Below are 17983 nucleotides of genomic sequence, written 5' to 3' on the forward strand. Positions count from 1 at the left end.
ATTTCCAGCAACAAAACTAGAGAAACCTCATCAGGTGATTTTTTTCATTTTATTCCGTTTGATGTTAAAACTTCAGCTGTTGGATGAAAAACGGACGAAATGAAGTATTTCTTGTAATCAACCGTCCGGATGAAATGAACCTGCTGTTTTCACTTCCTGGTCTGACGTCTTCTTCCGCCGGTCTCGTGACAACCGGTTGTTTACGATGACGTACGCTAACGTAGCTCCGCCCTTCACTGTCCGCGTGCTGCTGACGGAGAGTTCGTTACGGTCACCGTGAACCAACCGGACGGCCTCAGGAGAAGTCCGACCGCGTCTGGATCCACCGGTGAGTCGGTGAGAGCGGGCAGAGTCCGGTCCGGTCCGGTACTGGCTGCTAACGGAGAGCGGCTAGCTAGCTAAGTAGCCAAGTAGCCAGCTAACGATCCGGTGCTAACGAAGTTAACGGAGCAAACGGCGGTAATGTCTGAAGGTGTGTGTGTGTGTGCGCGCGCGCATAGCAACAGTTGCTAAGCCTCGGCTGTCTATCATTAGCATCCAGGCTAGCGAACTGAATGATGAAGTAAAGTTGAGTTTAGCAGCTCTGCTGTGTGACTCTGTTTTCCTGGCTGATCTGCGGGGTAAAAATAAAAATAATATTTAGTGGTCTGTTGCTGGTCGGAGACATGTCTGAGAATATAAACAGGGATTTCTGTCACATAATGTCATATATTCTATATATCTTCTATAATTATCTGGGATTTGAGTCGTGCTCTGATCTCAGCTTATTCACTTGGCTCCCGTTTACAGTGTTCTCTGTGTGTTTGATCCGTTTGGGTCAAAGCCAGACAGCCTGTGGGGAGCTAAACATGCTAAAACACTGTTAGCCAACCGACTACACACACACACACAAAAGTGGATGGCTCACTGCCAATGAGAGGTCACTGACTGTTTCCATTAGATACAGACAGACAGACAGACACACAGACAGACAGACAGATAGACATGCATACAGACAGACAGACAGACACACAGACAGACAGACAGATAGACATGCATGCAGACAGACAGACAGACACACAGATAGACATACAGACAGACAGACACACAGATAGACACACAGACAGATAGACAGACAGACACACAGATAGACACACAGACAGATAGACACACAGATAGACAGACAAAAAGACAGACACACAGATAGACACACAGACAGATAGACAGACAGACACACAGACAGACAGACACACAGATAGACACACAGACAGATAGACAGACAGATAGACAGACAAACAGACAGACACACAGATAGACACACAGACAGATAGACAGACAGACACACAGATAGACACACAGACAGATAGACAGAAAAAAAGACAGACACACAGACAGACACACAGACAGACAGATAGACAGACAGACAGACACACAGATAGACAGACAGACAGATAGACAGACAGATAGACAGACAAACAGACAGACACACAGATAGACAGACAGACACACAGACAGACAGACAGACAGGTTGTCCACTGATAAAAGTGGATTTGTTTTGTCTCTTTGACTCAACAGTCTTGTCCGGATGAACGTTGGCGTCCTGAAGGAGGCGCGGCCACTAACAGTGTCCTCTTTGATGTCTTCTTGAACTGGACAGGCAGGAAAGTCACCCAACAATGGAGGAACTTCACGACGCCCAGCTGACTGAGATCAAACCACTCCTGACGGGACAGGTGAGGGGGCGGGGCAGTCAAAAGGTGCATGTGCCGTTTTCACAGAAAACATTAGAAAAATGAGACAAAACCTTGTTTTTCTTCCGTTGTGACTTTTCCAGCTGAATATTTTTGCCCCGGTCATCATCCAACTTTGAGTTAATAGCTGTTCAGTGTTCATGTACAGATGTGTCCACTATATTTGCTGATACAGAAATATGAATCCTTCATCCTTTTTTCTTGAAAACTCTCAAATTGCTTGAAAACCCCTGAACATTGGAATAATTTCGGTTTCTCTTCAGAACGGGACAAACCTGCAGGACTTTGACTGTCAGGTAAGTTCACCATTAAAAGGACAAACTGGTTTGGTCCTTTAAACTCAAAATAGATTGACAGACCATTTAATTTGTAATCATGTATTAAATAACGAAATCATCACTAATTTGACAATATATAGACATTTTAAATCATAATACAAGTGCTAATGTGTCTCATCCTGATCGTAATGAAAATAAAAAAGAGCAGCAGCTATAATAGAATTAATATGTATAATTAACACAGCAAGCTCATTCTGTATGCTGAAAGCTGTAAATATCTGCTGCTTCTTTTAATTTCACATACTGAATTATTCCACTTTTTACCAAGGGACTGTGAAGGAGGAAATGGACGAGGAGCTGGGCTGAAGGCCGAGATGTCTGTTAGGCTGTCGTGGCTATCACCTCACTGCTAATATATTTATATTCCTCTGTGCAGTGGAGGGGAAATTTTGATTAAAGGAATCGCTGTGTCCACAGAGACTCTGAATTTTCTAATCAAGTTTTATCTTTTTTTGTAAATGGTTGGAAAGTCTGATTTCCCTGTGGAGCATATGGTGGAATGAGGAGGGAGGAAAGGAGAGATGATGGTGATGAGAGAGTGATTGGCTGTTTAGACTCTAAGCCAATAGCCTAAGAGATTATTCCTCTTGATCCAATCACACCATCCCCACCTCTTCCTTCTTCTTACACTTAACTAAAGGACAAGAACGAGCCTGACCTTTGTCTCCTATTCCTGGTTCCTCTGTCAGGATGTCTGACATCCTGGATCTGCACCAGATCTCCTGTTCTTTAGGAGTCGGGGTGGTGAGTTAGCCAGTTAGCCTCATGCTTCAGGTCGTGAACCACTTAGCCTGCTCACCGGTTTTACCTGCATGCACAGTGTTAGCAGGCTGATCGTCAGCTGTTAGTTCATGGATTTATTCAGTTTGCTCTGTACATTAAAGACACAACAAAAAAGCAAAAGAACACGTATGTATATTTTCTGCATGTGTACACACATTATTTTTCAGCTCAGAACGAAACTGGGCGGAGTTAGAGTCACAGCTTGGTAAACAGTCAGCAGGCTCATGTTGTGATTTTACTGTCATAAGATACACAGAATTTGCATATGTCTACTGGTGTGTAAATTGAGCAATAGAGACAACCTGAAGTGAGCAAGGAACCATTAATAGGATCTGTCATTTGTTTCCACGGTGACTACATTAATGAGATTAAGAGACAATACCTCATCTGACTGGAACTGGCTAACACACAACAAACCAGAGAGCAGTTTGTAGTGGGACCACACAACCATGTTAACCTGTCAGCGCACCGACTGGCCTCATTTCATCTGTAAACTTTCCTACCTGCCCACAAACACACACACTGTGCTGTTGTTGTCCAGGAGCATGATGTGGAGACGGCCCACGGAGTGCTGCATGTCACCATGAGGGGAGTTGCTAAGGGCAACCGACCCACAATCCTCACCTACCATGACATCGGACTAAACCGTGAGTGACGCACACATTCACAGTCAACATGAGACATCCTTTTTTGTACGTGTGCCAGGTATTAATGTGTGTCTGTGTGTGTAGATAAGTCTTGCTTTAACAGCCTCTTTAACTACGAGGACATGCAGGAGATCACGCAGCATTTCTCAGTTGTGCATGTTGATGCTCCAGGGCAGCAGGAAAACGCTCCAGTGTTCCCCACTGGGTAACAAAACTACACAACACTGTTCACTGTTCTCTGTTGAGTTGAACACACATGCACACACAAGTCCTGATGATTATCCAACAGGTAACAGATACACCTGTGTGTGTGTAGGTACCAGTACCCCACCATAGATGAGCTGGCTGAGATGCTGCCATCTGTCCTGTCACAGCTCCAGTAAGTCAATAATCTTCCTGCCGATGAAATGCATGATGGGTATTTTGTAGCCATCTTCAGATGTGTGTGTGTGTGTTGTGTGGTCATCAGGGTGAAGAATGTGATTGGTATCGGGGTCGGCGCTGGAGCCAACATTCTCACCAGATTGGCTGTAAGTGAACACACAAGTGTACCTGAGCTCAGACTCATGTTGTGAGAGGACCCAGTGTCACTGAGGGTTGCTGGTTTGAATCCTGAAGTGCAGGGAAACAACAATTGTACTACTAACTGACGTCCACATCATCTCCTGCTGCTGACAATGGTGATGATTTTGTGTTTCAGCTGAATGAGCCCAGTCTGGTGGAGGGTTTGGTTCTGATCAACATTGACCCCTGTGCCAAAGGCTGGATAGACTGGGCTGCTTCTAAGGTCTCTCACACACACACACACACAATAACAAGTGATTCCAACCAAGTTCTAGTTTATTTGATATTGATCTGAAGATTTATTCTTGACTTTTGACTGATTTCGTAGCCGAATGTCTTTGCTTCAGATCAGCTCTAGAACAACCCAAACGCATGTGAAGAACTTTCTGTGTTCAACTTTTCTCTGAGTTAAGTTAAAAGAGGAAACATTCAATGTGTGTTTTTAGTTAGCTCTTGTTTTCGGAGCTTCTCTCCGCGATTACAGAGAACAGAGTCTGAACTGATCAGACAGAATCAGATGAGCCTGAATATGAGGAGACCTTTTAAAAAAGAAAAAGCACGAAGTCTTGATGTGGCTGTAAAAGGTGGATGGAACAAAAATATGAAAACTGTGAAAACAGTTACATGTTCAGTTGAAGTGGTTTAAATGTGTCTCATCTTATTAAAATGTGATGCTTTTGTTTCCACAGCTGAGCGGCTGGACAAGCAACCAGGTGGACAACATCATGGGACATCACTTCAGCACTGTGAGAGCAAAGTGATGCACTGAGACGCTGCAGTGACGCTGACAGCCCATCAATCTTTACTGATGTCTGGACTGTTGACCGTTTACAGGACGAGCTGACAGAGAATCAGGAGACCGTCCAGACATACAGACTGCACATCTCTCAGGATATACCACAGGAGAACCTGGCTATGTTCTACAACAGCTACGACAGGTGAAACAGTTTGATATTATAGGAACAGAAAATCTAATTACCTTTGCTGAGTCAGAGGTGAACATGAAGGTTTTTTAGGGGGGTGCTAATTTAATTCAAAAGTGAAATAGCGTCTTTGTACCTTTTCCTTTAATTTGGCTGATTGTGTCTTACAGCTCATGAAAACCATAATCCAATGTTTCAGAACACACTTGTTCTGCCAGATGTGTAGAAACAATGAAGGTGATGATGATGTCAGTACCGAACTCTGAGACATAAAATCAGCTGTGACAGATTGAAGAGCTGAAGTAGAAGATCTTATTTCTTTACTGATGTTCGTAAGATCGCATCAGCTACACAGCTGCTGCTGCTAATATACTGAGACACAGTGACAACCCAAAATATAAGATAAGTACTTTCATCCCACGTATGGGAAATTCATCGTTACAGCAGCAACAGATTCAAATCAAATGAGATTTATTTATACAGCGCCAAATCATAACAAAGTTACACCAAGGCACTTTACACACAGAGGGGTATTGTAAGTAGTGTTTACACACTTTTTCTACAGAAAGTACAAGAATAGAAAGGAGTAGAAGTACTACAAAAAAAGTAATGTAAATGTATCATGTCCACTAAACCTGCACTTGTGTGTGTGTGTGTTAGTCGTACTGAGTTGCAGATGGAGCGGCCGGTCTTTGGTCAAAATGAGAACACAGTCACAACACTCAGGTATCAGTTGTTCTGTTACTGCATCACACTTCCTGTTACTCAGTCTGACTCACTGTGTGTGTTTGTGTGTCTGTGTGTGTCTCAGGTGTCCTGCTCTGCTGGTGGTTGGAGACACATCGCCTGCTGTTGATGCCGTGGTAAGTGTCTGCAGCACTGTTTCCATGACAACCGCCACTGTGTGTAAGTGATGTCACATTGCAGTAATAGTGTGTGTGTGTGTGTGTGGCGCCTGCAGGTGGAGTGTAACTCCAGACTGAATCCCACCAAGGCCACGCTGCTGAAGGTACCAGTCTGTACTTGTGTTGTGAGGTGACGTGTGCGTCCTCAGAACTTGTCAAAGCTGCAGAGATCGTTGCTGTGTGATCAGATCAAGTCTGATGGAGAGCGATGACATCATTAAGAGGAGGAAGAGTAAAACACGTTGGAAGAAGGAGCTACACTGAAACCGTCAGCAACATTATAAATGAAACATGTTGACTTCACAAACACACGAGGAAATCAAAGTCGCTGAATTACAGGTTATAGGTAAAGTAGGAGACGCAAGTGTCAGCTGAACGCTTGTTGTTTTCAGGTGGACTTACCTGTGAGTCAGGAGGCCGACAAAACTTAAACTGACTTTGTAGTCTTTGTCTGGCAGCCATGATGGGCTGTGCTCTTTGCAGCAGACTTGAAGTCTGATTACATCACAAGCAGTAATGTTGTGTTTCACATTTTGGTAGCAGACCTGCTTTATTCTGAAGTTTTCAGGAGCTTCTGTTCTCACCTGATGTTTGGTCTCTTGCAGATGGCCGACTGTGGAGGACTTCCTCAGGTGGTCCAGGTGAGTCTAAGTTCATGAATTGATTCAGCGTTGGTTAGAATGAATGGTAGAATTGTCAGACTGCTGACCTGCTGCATTAATACAAATATTAATGTTTACATGAAGAACGGGGTCAAACATGTTAATGTCTCAGGCTGGTCATGTGACACTGACAGTTATCGGCATAATCAATGAGCTCAGCCGTCTGTTCTGTTTGCTCCAGGATCATGAAAAATAACGAATGATCAGCACTTCTAACTAAACTTCTTTGTCCTCAGCCTGCAAAACTAGCAGAGGCCTTCAAGTACTTTGTCCAGGGGATGGGCTACGGTGAGTATCAGCTTGACTAACGTGTGTTTACAACTTCCTGTTGGTGTCTCTCGTTTCATGCTTCCTGTTCTTTTGTCTGATGATAAAATGTGTATTAGTTTGAATAATTTTCAACTTAAGGAAATTTGTGAAAACAGTGTTTAAGTCAAGTGTCAAATTGTGCGATTTACAAAATGGCAAAATGAAGTTTATAGATTTTTGGTTTTTGTTCCTCGGTTCACTTTAGACTCACGGTACATTAACCTGAGCTGGACAAAAGCATTTACACACTTGTATCAGAGATGTTACACAGGTGTGTGTGTGTGTGTGTGTGTGTCTCCTCACAGTCCTGCCTCACTGACTGTAAGTAGCAAGCTGAAGCTGATGGGTTTCCTGAACACACTGTGTGTGTGCGTTTGTGTGTTTTATCTATTAAAGTATGTTGTTTTGTTCCTCACCCTCCTTCCTTTCTCTTGGTCTTTGTCTCCTTCAGTCCCTCATGTTCTATTTAACAACCTGAGCAGCCAATCAGGTATCAGGATCTTCCTCCTCATCTTCGTCTCTGTGTGGTTGTGTGTGTCTGCATGCCAACGATCAGCCAATCACTGATTTTCTTCTTCTGCAGTCAAAGCTCCCAGCAGGCCGTGCAGCATGCCAACACTCGCTCCGTTCACTGCAGACTCTCAGCTGATAAAAGGCAGGAATCTGATGAGACCAACAAAATTATGATTCATCCTGTTGGCGGTTAGAGCGACAGGCTGAATCATATTTAATCTGACCGTTTAAAAAATGTGTAAAATGTTACGTCAGTTATAATCCGCGTCAGCTAAAAAGACCAAACTTTCCTGACAGGGTTTAGTTTTTTCAGTCATCAGTCAGATATCTGTCAGATATCTGGTCTGAATAACAACCGCTTTAGCAGCCGGTCTGACGGTTAGTGTCCTCGGGTCCAGTCACTGTGAAAATAGCTGCAGCACCAGAACATTAATGTCTCCCCCAGAACCAGAACCAGAACCAGAACCAGGACTCAGGTTCATGACAGGAGAAACACAAATGATGTTTGTTGCGTTCTCATCAGTTGTCTCTGTGCCCCCCAGTGCCCACAGCCGGTATGACCCGGATGGTCGGTCCAGAACTCACTCGGCCTCCAGCGTCGGGTCCATAGACAGTCCCACCGCTGACCCCCAGCACACAGCATACACCGTTTAGATGACAGCGTAGGACTGTTCCTGCTGAACGTCTTCTAAAGCAGAATGCAGTAGGTTGGACCTCGTTCTGCAGGATGCTGATTGGTTTGTTTTCCCCTCTTCTGTACGGTTGCCGTGGTGATGCTGTCATATTTATACAGAGTTGTGTTGTCTTTCTACTCTGGACGGTTCCTGCTCCTCTTCATTGGAATCATCTGTAACCTTCACTGAGAATCTGACCTGTCAGCTCAGTATGATGAGCTTCATTAGTTGGTTTTGCAGGATTCTTTTTTCTGCCGTTCTAATAAAGCATGTTTATATTTTCTTGTGTGAGAAGTCAGCTCTGGTTCAGTCTGTCCGTCTGCAGCAGAAAACAGCATTTTCCTCAGTTGGTGTTTTTTTATTTTTCATGACTTAATATTTCAGTGTTCCTTTTGTGATCTTCTCTTCAGTAAGCTTGGAGACTTGCACTTTGTGGATTTGATTCCGTTGATGTCCACGTTAATCCTTAATGTGATGAGGCAGGAGAGTAATCTCGGGCGGCAGCATTAAATTGCCAGCAGTGAATCTTACAGACACAAAGAGCACAACAAAAATAATACACATCCATTTCTACTTTGTGTTACAGCAGTTTGTTTTCTGTGGACTGGTTCAGCCGCTGGGCCAGGCCCCGCCCCCTCCAGCTGTAATCTGGATGGTTCCTCGTGGTGTTTAGTATTTGGTCTCCTTTTGGCTCTTACAGGTTTTTTTTCCTGAAAACATCACAGTTTGTTTCTGCAGAGTGAACTATTCATTTATTCTCCACAGACAGCAGCTGTTACTCTGTTACACATATAACTTTGTGTCGAGGCGTCATCGAGCTTTAGATTTATTAGATGTTTATTGTGAACAACATTTGGATTGAAATAAAGTTCATTATTAAAAAAGGCAGTTTGACCCGAAGAGCCTGGAAAGTGTTTTTTTTTTTTTTTTTTTTTCCCCATACAATCAGCTTTTTACTGTTATAGTTTATAGAAACTTCTGGGAACAGCAAAGTAAATGAGTGAACCAACAAACAGGAAACAACACGCAGTCAGAGCTAAAACGGCAAAAACCTGTTTCCTGTTCTTTGTTAAACTTAATCTGTCACAGCAGCCCTCCATCAGGACTCCACCCTAAAACCGGCCGCAACCATCAGAAAACTAAAACACAAAGCTGCTGATCGATGAAGAGAATTTATTCTGCTTATTGAGAGCCAAAATGTCAGCTGACTGAGCTGATCACCTACAGCTCTGCTGGACTTTGAGACGACTGGAGAGTCCAACGGGGGTGGGGGGCTTCAGCCGGCGGAGGGGTGGGGGGCTTCAGCGACGGAGGGGTGGGGGGCTTCAGCCGGCAGCAGGGGGTGGGGGGGCTTCAGCCGACGGAGGGTGTGGGGGGCTTCAGCCGGCAGAGGGGGTGGGGGGCTTCAGCTGGCAGCGGGGGGCAGCGTCTGCTGCAGAGTCGGCCCAGCAGACCGGACATCTGCAGCAGAGAGTTGACCCTTCAGCCACCCGCATGTGAGTGTAACGATCTCCTGAAGAAAACAACATCATCATCGTGAGGCGAGACATTCTGACATCAGATCTGTTTGTGTACTAACCACTGGTGGGACCTGTCAGGGGGCTGAGTCTCCCCTCACCTTGATGAACTCCAGTTTCAGGTACTCAGCCATCTGGTACGTCTTGAAGACCCTGAAGATGTTTCCGATGATGTCCTCTGGAGAGTAGCCCAGCGCCCACAGCTGCTCCACCACCTTGTAGGCCTCATCGATGTTTCCATCCACCAGTGTCCCCAGCATGCTTTTCACCAGCAGAGGGTGGGGCTCGTCACACACCTTGAAGAACATTCTCACTGTTGATGTAAGCCGAAGCCGGAGTTGGTGGACTGCAGGTTGTTCAACGCCTGGAAACACAAAAGAAACAAGTCAGCCAAACCACACATCTCTGAGCTGAGAGGCATGCCCTTAGCCCCGCCCCTCCACCTGTCTCATGTCTCCCTGCGCCGTGAAGATGACGGCCTCCAACCCGTCATCGGACACGGACAGACGCTCCTCCTCCACACCTCCTGCAGCGGCCAAGGATCTGCCCGTCCGTCAGTTAGAGTAACGCAGCACGGCGCAGCGGGACTGGATCGGCTCGATGATCTTATTCAGAGGCGTTACAGGCCAGAGCGAAGCGAGTCGTCTTCGAGTAGATCTCCATGATCCTCCTCAACGCCTGCTGAGCTCCCATCCGTCATACTGCAGAGACAATTATTAAAGGTCCTCGTGGTCTGAAGCTTTAAGGGCAGACCTCCATTAAGAAGGTTCTTAAAACCAAAGCTATAGACATCGTGCTTCATGTGTCTTGCCTTCAGATCAGCCAGGAAGTGACATCACTCTCACCTGTCGGCTTCGTCCAGGATGATGATTTTGTGTCGTCCTTTGGGCAGTGTGACTTTCTGCTGAGCAAACATCTTGATCTTGTTCCTCACCACATCGATGCCCTGCAGACGAACAGCCAACCATCGTCATCACTGGCTAACATCCGTGGGCATCAGTGTGTGTTGGCTTCCGACAGGACTCAGGTCTCACCTGTCGTTTGAAGCGTGAGCTCCAGCACGGCGTCCTTCATCGAGGCTCCCAGCAGCGCTCGGGCCAAACACAGGATGCTGGTGGTCTTTCCTGTTCCGGGAGGACCTGGACCCAACAGAGACACACCGATGTCAGCAGCTGTTTTGTGGGACTGAATCTGAGCGTGTTGTGTAGCTCAGCACAGCAGGAGGTCCGGGGTTGGTAGTTTCAAACCCCAGTTCCCCACATGGTCCTACACCGAAGTGTCCATTAGCAAGCAAGAGAAGCCCTGACAGCTTCTACACTCAGCAAGCTGACTCAGGTAGAGACAGTTTCCAGGTGTCAGCCATGTTGTCTCCGAGTCCTCCGGGGTCCTGAATGCTCTACTTCTGGTCCAAACATCACACATTTGGAGATAACTGAGCGGAAACTGTCTACGGCAGCCCGGAGGGGCCGTGTCAGGCTTCAGGGACAGATGGGACTGGGCTGCCGTCCTCACCAGTCCGGACTCGGACTCAGTTCTCTGGACCTGGACCTGGACCTGGACTCGGACTCACCTGCGATGATGACGTTGGGGACGTTTCCCTCTCTGGCGAAAACCTCCAGCCGGCTCACCGTCTCTTCATTCCCAACGATCTGGCTCAGCTTCAGCGGCCGGTACTTCTCCACCCACGGCAGCTCGTAGGCACCTCCCGGGCTCCTGGACGGACCCTCTCCGGCCTCTGAGGCGGTACCAGACTCGCTGTCTGCCGGTTTCTGCTCACAGTCACGGTCCGCCATTTCCACTTCCATGGTGACGTCAATCTGCACGTCCAGCCCGCGAAACTGCGACTCAACTCTTCCCGCCCCGGGAACGACACAGCAGCAAGCTGACGTCTCATTGGTCCAGCGCGTACGAGCGAAAACGTTGATTGGCTGAGGACAGCGAGCTCAAATGTCGCGATACGATATTTACGACAATTGAAATAACGCATGCCGAAAACAAAAACAAAAACATATATGAAAATATATATATATATATATATATATATATATGTGTGTGTGTATGTGTGTGTGTGTGTGTGTGTTTTTATATATATTTATATATACAAACTGATACAAATGATCAACAAATATACAGATAATACATCCTTTGATTACTGTCATTATATTCTGCTGAAGTTTGTGAAGAGACAGTGAATCTCACTTGAACTATTTAAAATGTATTTATTGTGATTTAATTCGTTTCCTTTTTTGGTTGTTCTGCTTTAATATTTGAACAACTTGTAGCCAACTGTTATTAATGTTGTTACGTTGTTGCATAAATAAATAAATACATACTTAATAATTATTAGAATTTTATTGATGATGATAACAATGATAATAATGACACTGTCTCCGGAAGTCGTCATCGTCCCAGTCTCAGCCACTTCCTACTTCCGCAAACACAGCGCCGAGCAGCTTCCCGTTTATCGGCTGATCAATGCGGCCGTTGACTTCTGCCTTTCGCTTCCGGGCTCCGTTTAAAATCCTCCGCCGCTCCGACATTTATGACTGATTGATCCGCATCATGACGGCCAACAGCCGCTGTTCCGCCGCGGAGCCTCCGGGCCTGGAGACCCAGCGGCGAGAGATCGAGTCTCTGCTACGGGAGTGTGAGCTCCGTGCTGGGGACAGTTGGTGAGAGTCCGCCCGCCGCATACACTCACGGACAGGCTAGCTGTTAGCATCACACGGTTACCTAACGGTCGTTAACGGCTTCACCGGCGACGGCAGCCGACCGTCGTGTCGGGGGGAGTCTGCTGCCGGTGTAACGGCTCGGTGCTGAGTGTTGGCCGCCGGGGCAGCGGCGTTAGTTCCTGCCAACCGGACAGACAGTGAACGGGACATTAGCCGGCGGTGCTAACGTTAGCCTGTCAACTAGCTGGAGAGACGTTCAATGTCCGCTCGGAGAGATCCCTTTTTGGTTTCGCTTGTTAAATGTCAGTGAAGTAGCTCAGCGGGGGAGACGTTTCTGGTCCTGACTTTGGCTTCCAGTGGATTTCTTCTGTTTGTTGACTCGTGTTTTCAGGTTTTTCAGCTGTTAGTTGTTAGTTTCACTTTGACAGACTTAAACAATCAAACTGGCTGATTGTTACGCCCCTTCAGTGATTATAACTCAGTTGTTTTCCATGTCCAGCTAAATTGCTAAAGTTTGAACTTGATATCTGATTTGTCAATATTTGCTTCTTTTCTTTGTTTAACTATCAATTTGTTGGTGTACTTTTCTTGTACGGTGTTGTTTAATGTCCGTGGATGCCTTGAAATGTGCGTATTAATAAAATCTATTATGTTGAATAAGATCAGATTTTGACTGATAATTTGGGGAAAATAAACATTCTGTTAAATGATTTTAATAGAACGCTGTTGCGTTTTATGTATTTTTCAGATGAATCAGCTAATTGTGAAACTACTCAGAGGATTTGATGGTGAAAACGTTTGTCAGGTGACAATGCCTTTAAACTTGACCCTTAACTTGCCACACTGAGTTTTACCTTCACATGGTTTCATGTTCTTTTCCCTGTCAGGACCAGGAGAAACAGTGTGATAGTAAATTCTCAGACCTGTTTGGAGTTTGGACTTTAGACAAATATTCAGATCAACATCAACCTTGAACAGACTGTTAGTCACAATAAAAAGGCTGTTTGCCTTTTTATTTTGTAATATAGTCTTGATGACTTTGTCTGATTTTGTCACAGTCTGTGTGAACATGGTTGTGGTTTGTCACATGACTGTAACAATGTCCAAATAACTGAGCACATTGGCTGGACGTTTGTTGATGGTCGCAGTCTGTTGGTTCATCTAATGCTGCAGGAGAATGTGTCAACAGTGTGTGTGTGTGTTGCAGGTACGTGGTGGAGCATCGTTGGTTTGAACAGTGGAAGGAGTTTGTCGATGGTGGAGACCAGAATTCATCTTCCTTCCCGGGTCAGATTGACAACTCTGATCTGTTTGAGGGTCAGTGAACGCCTCATAACATCGCCCCCTCCCCTGTCTCCTTGGATCTGGTTTTGAGACGCTGATGGGTCAGAATTCGGCTTCTGCGGCTCCAGGTTTAAAGCATGTTGCTCTTTCCTTTTCCTGTTTCCAGATCTGGACTCGTATCACCTGAAGGAGCGTCTGGTGGAGAATGAAGACTTCGTTCTGGTGCCGGCTGAAGCCTGGCACAAGCTGCTGGCCTGGTACGGCATGGTGGACAGTCAGCCGCCGCTGGAGCGCAAGGTATGCTAACGCTGTGTCCCAGGAAGATTCCCCCTGCAGTCTGGGACACGCTCACATCATCTGTGTGTGTGTGTTTGTCAGGTGGTGGACCTGCCAAGCACTCTGAAGGTGGAGGTTTACCCTGTTGAGGTCTTCCTCTGTCTCCATAGCAACATGGAGAATGTCATCACCGCGCAGTTCAGCCGCACTGACAACATACGTGAGTGTTTTTGTGAGAAAATTCAGAAAATATTGAAAACTTCTGATCAACCTATCAGTGATCTATAAACGAGTTGATCAGGTGATTTTGTCAGGATTCAGTCAGGATTTGCTGACTGACTAATTACTGAATATGCGATGGTGTGTGTCTGTGTGTGTAGAGTCCATCCAGAGGGCCATGTGTCAGTCGTTCTCGGTGCCTTCGGGCTCAGAGTGTCGTCTCTGGATGAAGAGTTCGGACACTAACTGTGAACGGCTCAGAAACATTCATATGAGTGTCCTGGACACCTGTTTGAGCTCCGGGATGGTGAGGACGCACTGTGACGTCACAGATATGACATCATCAGCACAAATTGATGCTATGACGTCATCACATCAGTTACACAGTTCGAGATAATTGGAGCCAATTTCCTCATTGCAGCAGTTTGTTTTTTCTTTAACCGTGTGTGTGTGTGTGTGTGTGTGTGTGTGTGTGTGTCTCAGACGGTGATCATGGAGACGAGAAATGCTGATGGCACCTGGCCAAGCTCCAGACCTCAGATCATGTAAGATCTGTCCGATCATACATTTAATATTCTCCATCCTCTCTTCTGTCTGAGTCTTTCTATTTGTCTTCATGTTAGTTTCACTTTTGTTTCCTCTGAAAACCGATAAACTTATAGTGATACTGGTGTGTGTGTGTGTGTGTGTGACTGTGTGACTGTGACTGTTGTCTATTCCTGATGTGAATGTGCTGCCGGTTTCAGGAGGAACTCAGTGGAGGATCAGGACTCGTACCGAGGACAGCCAGGCGTCTGTGGCCTCACCAACCTGGGCAACACCTGCTTCATGAACTCTGCTCTACAGGTCTACACACACAAAGCTCTGAGCCTGCTCTGTTATTTGTGTTATTTCCTGGTGCATGCAAATTTGAAGTTCTCTGATGTTGGTTCAGCATCCTGAACCTCAGACTTTGATCCATCAGGTTTCACTTTAACACCCCACCCCCATCTGTCTGCAGTGTCTCAGTAACACCCCGCCCCTGACAGAGTACTTCCTGCAGAGCTCCTACCTGGAGGAGCTGAACTTCACCAACCCTCTGGGCATGAAGGGGGAAATCGCCGAGGCGTATGCTGATGTCATCAAACAGATGTGGTCGGGGAGGCATTACTCTGTGGTGCCGCGTGTCTTCAAGGTAGTCTTCAAGAGTTTAAAGGTCCACACGGTTTAAAGGTGAACACCGTGTGTTCACTAAAGTAGATCTTTGTGTTGTTTGTTCTTTAGGATGTGTCAATGTAAAGCTGAAAAGAACTGACTCTCTCTGTGCGTGTGCGTGTGTGTGTGTGTGTGTGTGCGCGCACAGACCAAGGTGGGACACTTTGCGTCTCAGTTTCTGGGTTACCAGCAGCATGACAGTCAGGAGCTTCTGTCCTTCCTGCTGGACGGACTCCATGAAGACCTGAACCGAGTCAAAACAAAGAGTACATCGAGCTGAGGGACGCTGACGGGCGACCTGACCAGGTGAGCTTCTGCAGCTACACCCGACTCTGTTTCAGTCTGCCCAGAGACTTTCATCATAGTTACATGATCTGACTCCTCCCACAGGAAGTGGCAGAGGAGGCGTGGCGTAACCACCGCCGACGTAATGACTCTGTGATTGTTGACACATTTCACGGCCTCTTCAAGTCCACCCTTGTCTGTCCTGAGTGTCACAAGGTCTCTGTGACCTTTGACCCCTTCTGCTACCTGAGCATCCCACTTCCTGTCAGTAAGGAACGCGTCATGGAGGTTTTCTTCGTCTCCCTGGACCCGCACGCCAAACCCGTTCAGGTACCTGCTTCTCCTTTTGACATCAGCAAAGTTACAAACATGAAGGTGCAACAATAAACTCCAAATATTTTCCTGTCTGTGTGTGTCTGTGTGTCTGCAGCATCGTGTTGTGGTTCCTAAAGCAGGGAAAGTGTCTGATCTCTGCTTAGCTCTGTCAGAGATGACTGCCGTTCCTCCCACTCAGGTCAGTCAGTCTGTTTGTTTATTAGCAGGATTGCACAAAAAGTGATGAATTGATTTACAGCAGAAACTAAAGAAAGCGAGCTCTGTGTGTGTTTCAGATGGTGGTGGCTGATGTTTTCAACCATCGGTTCTACAGGATCTACAGCGACGATGAATCTCTGAGCTGCATTCTGGACCGAGACGACATCTTTGTGTAAGTAAACTTCTTCTCCATCTTCACCATTGCAGAGGCTTCTTCAGCCTGAAACCAACTTTTGTGTTGTTTGTGTGTTCAGATACGAGCTGAGTGTGTTGGAGGAGCAGGACCAGGTCTTGCTGGCTCTCTATCTGAGGGAACGCTCTCACTACAGAGACTACGGCTCTGGCAGCAGCTCGTACGGCACGACGCTGTTCGGACACCCGCTGCTGCTCAACGTGCGACGCAGCAGCTGCAGCCAGGAGGAACTTTACAACCTGTTCCTGCAGAGGCTGGCGTGAGCACAACACACACACACCTTTGATTTGTAAACCAAAATCATTCAACAGGAGACGTTTGACAGTTGGAATCAAACTTGTCTTGCCTGTTTCTGTGTGAGTAGGCGTTACGTTCGACCCCCCGACCCGTCTGAGGAGCTGGAGGAAGAGGAGGAGGAGGATGACGAAGAGGAGTTGTACAGGACTCAGACCAATGGCATCAGTGATGGTATCGTCTGCTCCTGCAGCCCCAAGCTTTTCATGCTGTTGCTGTTGTTGTTATAGTCACCAAAATGTTTCATTGGATCAGCTCTCAGGTTTGTCGTCTCATCTGGCTCGTTGTGTTTCCTCAGATGAGCAGCAGGAAGCTGCAGACGAACTCCGGCCGTCTCAGACTGAACTCTCCTGCAGCGAAACGTCCACAAACAGCCGATCAGATGACACAGCTACTGCCGCGCCCCCTCCTGATATCAACCACAAGCAGCCCTCATTGGACCGTGGCGACACAGAGACCTGTACTGAGTCTCACAACCAGACTGAGCCTCGCTGCATCACAGACGCCAGCAGCACGCCAGCAGACAACGCCATTCCAAGCGGTGACTCGACCAGGAGCGCCGACGCAAATGTCGACTTAGAGCCAGCAGCAGAGCCATCTGAGAGCACAGAAGAAGAAAAAGAGGAAAACAAGCAGGAGGAGGCGTGTTCTCCTAGTCCGCCGCCCAATGAGCAGCCAGCAAAGAGAAGGGCGTGTCACAAAAGGAGGAAGAGTTTGTTCACCATTCAGGCGGTCAACTCCAATGGAACGACAGAGAGAGGGACAGGAGAGGGAGGGAGTGCCGTGTCCTTCAGCTGTGAGTCTGAATGCACACATAGAAGACTGTCAGCCAATCAGAAGTCATTCATTATATTCAGACAGGAAGCAGCACATTTCACACACAAAGGCAACTCAGTGTGCTTCACATACAGAGAAAAGTAAGAGCAGCGACGTCCTAAAATCATACAATGATTAAATATGCAGCAGTTTGGAAAAGTTAAGAAAAATACAGTCCAGGTTTTTAGAGATCGAGACTCAAGATATTTACTAATGCTGAGCCTCTTCTCTTTGTTTCCAAACAGAATAATCTCAGTTTTATCATCCAGTTGTTTATTAGCTCCAGATGGTGACACAGTGAGTCCATGTGCTGCAGTCGAGTGTCGTCTGCATAACTGCGATAACTACTGCTATGCAGAAGGTGTCCAACAACTGACCCCTGGGGGATTCCACAAGTCTCAGCCACTCGTTCAGATTCAAAGCTGCCAATTGTAACACAATAATGCCGGCTCTTCTAAATATGAGCTGAACTAATTAAGGACCACTCCAGGAAGTCCCACACAATTCTCTGACCTGTGATCTAAAACCAGGACTGATACGTGTCCAAACTCCATATTCAGCCTTAAGCATCCGACCTTTGATCAGTGCTGTGGTGAGGCCTGAAGACCGATTTATTCAGCTGCCCGTCATCTGCTTTAAGGGTGGTGATTG

General features: G+C 46.6%; 3 pseudogenes; 2 read left to right on the forward strand and 1 right to left on the reverse strand.

Moving 5' to 3' along the window:
• The first annotated feature begins 198 nt into the window (after positions 1-198).
• On the forward strand, positions 199-8334 carry LOC115045960 (protein NDRG3-like; annotated as a pseudogene).
• Positions 8335-9401: 1067 nt separating this feature from the next.
• Positions 9402-11414, reverse strand: LOC115046805 (replication factor C subunit 2-like; annotated as a pseudogene).
• A 713-nt stretch (positions 11415-12127) lies between these two features.
• LOC115046075 (ubiquitin carboxyl-terminal hydrolase 11-like) lies at positions 12128-17883 on the forward strand (annotated as a pseudogene).
• The last annotated feature ends 100 nt before the right edge of the window (positions 17884-17983 follow it).

Source organism: Echeneis naucrates, chromosome 7 (assembly GCF_900963305.1).
Source record: "Echeneis naucrates chromosome 7, fEcheNa1.1, whole genome shotgun sequence".
NCBI lineage: Eukaryota > Metazoa > Chordata > Actinopteri > Carangiformes > Echeneidae > Echeneis > Echeneis naucrates.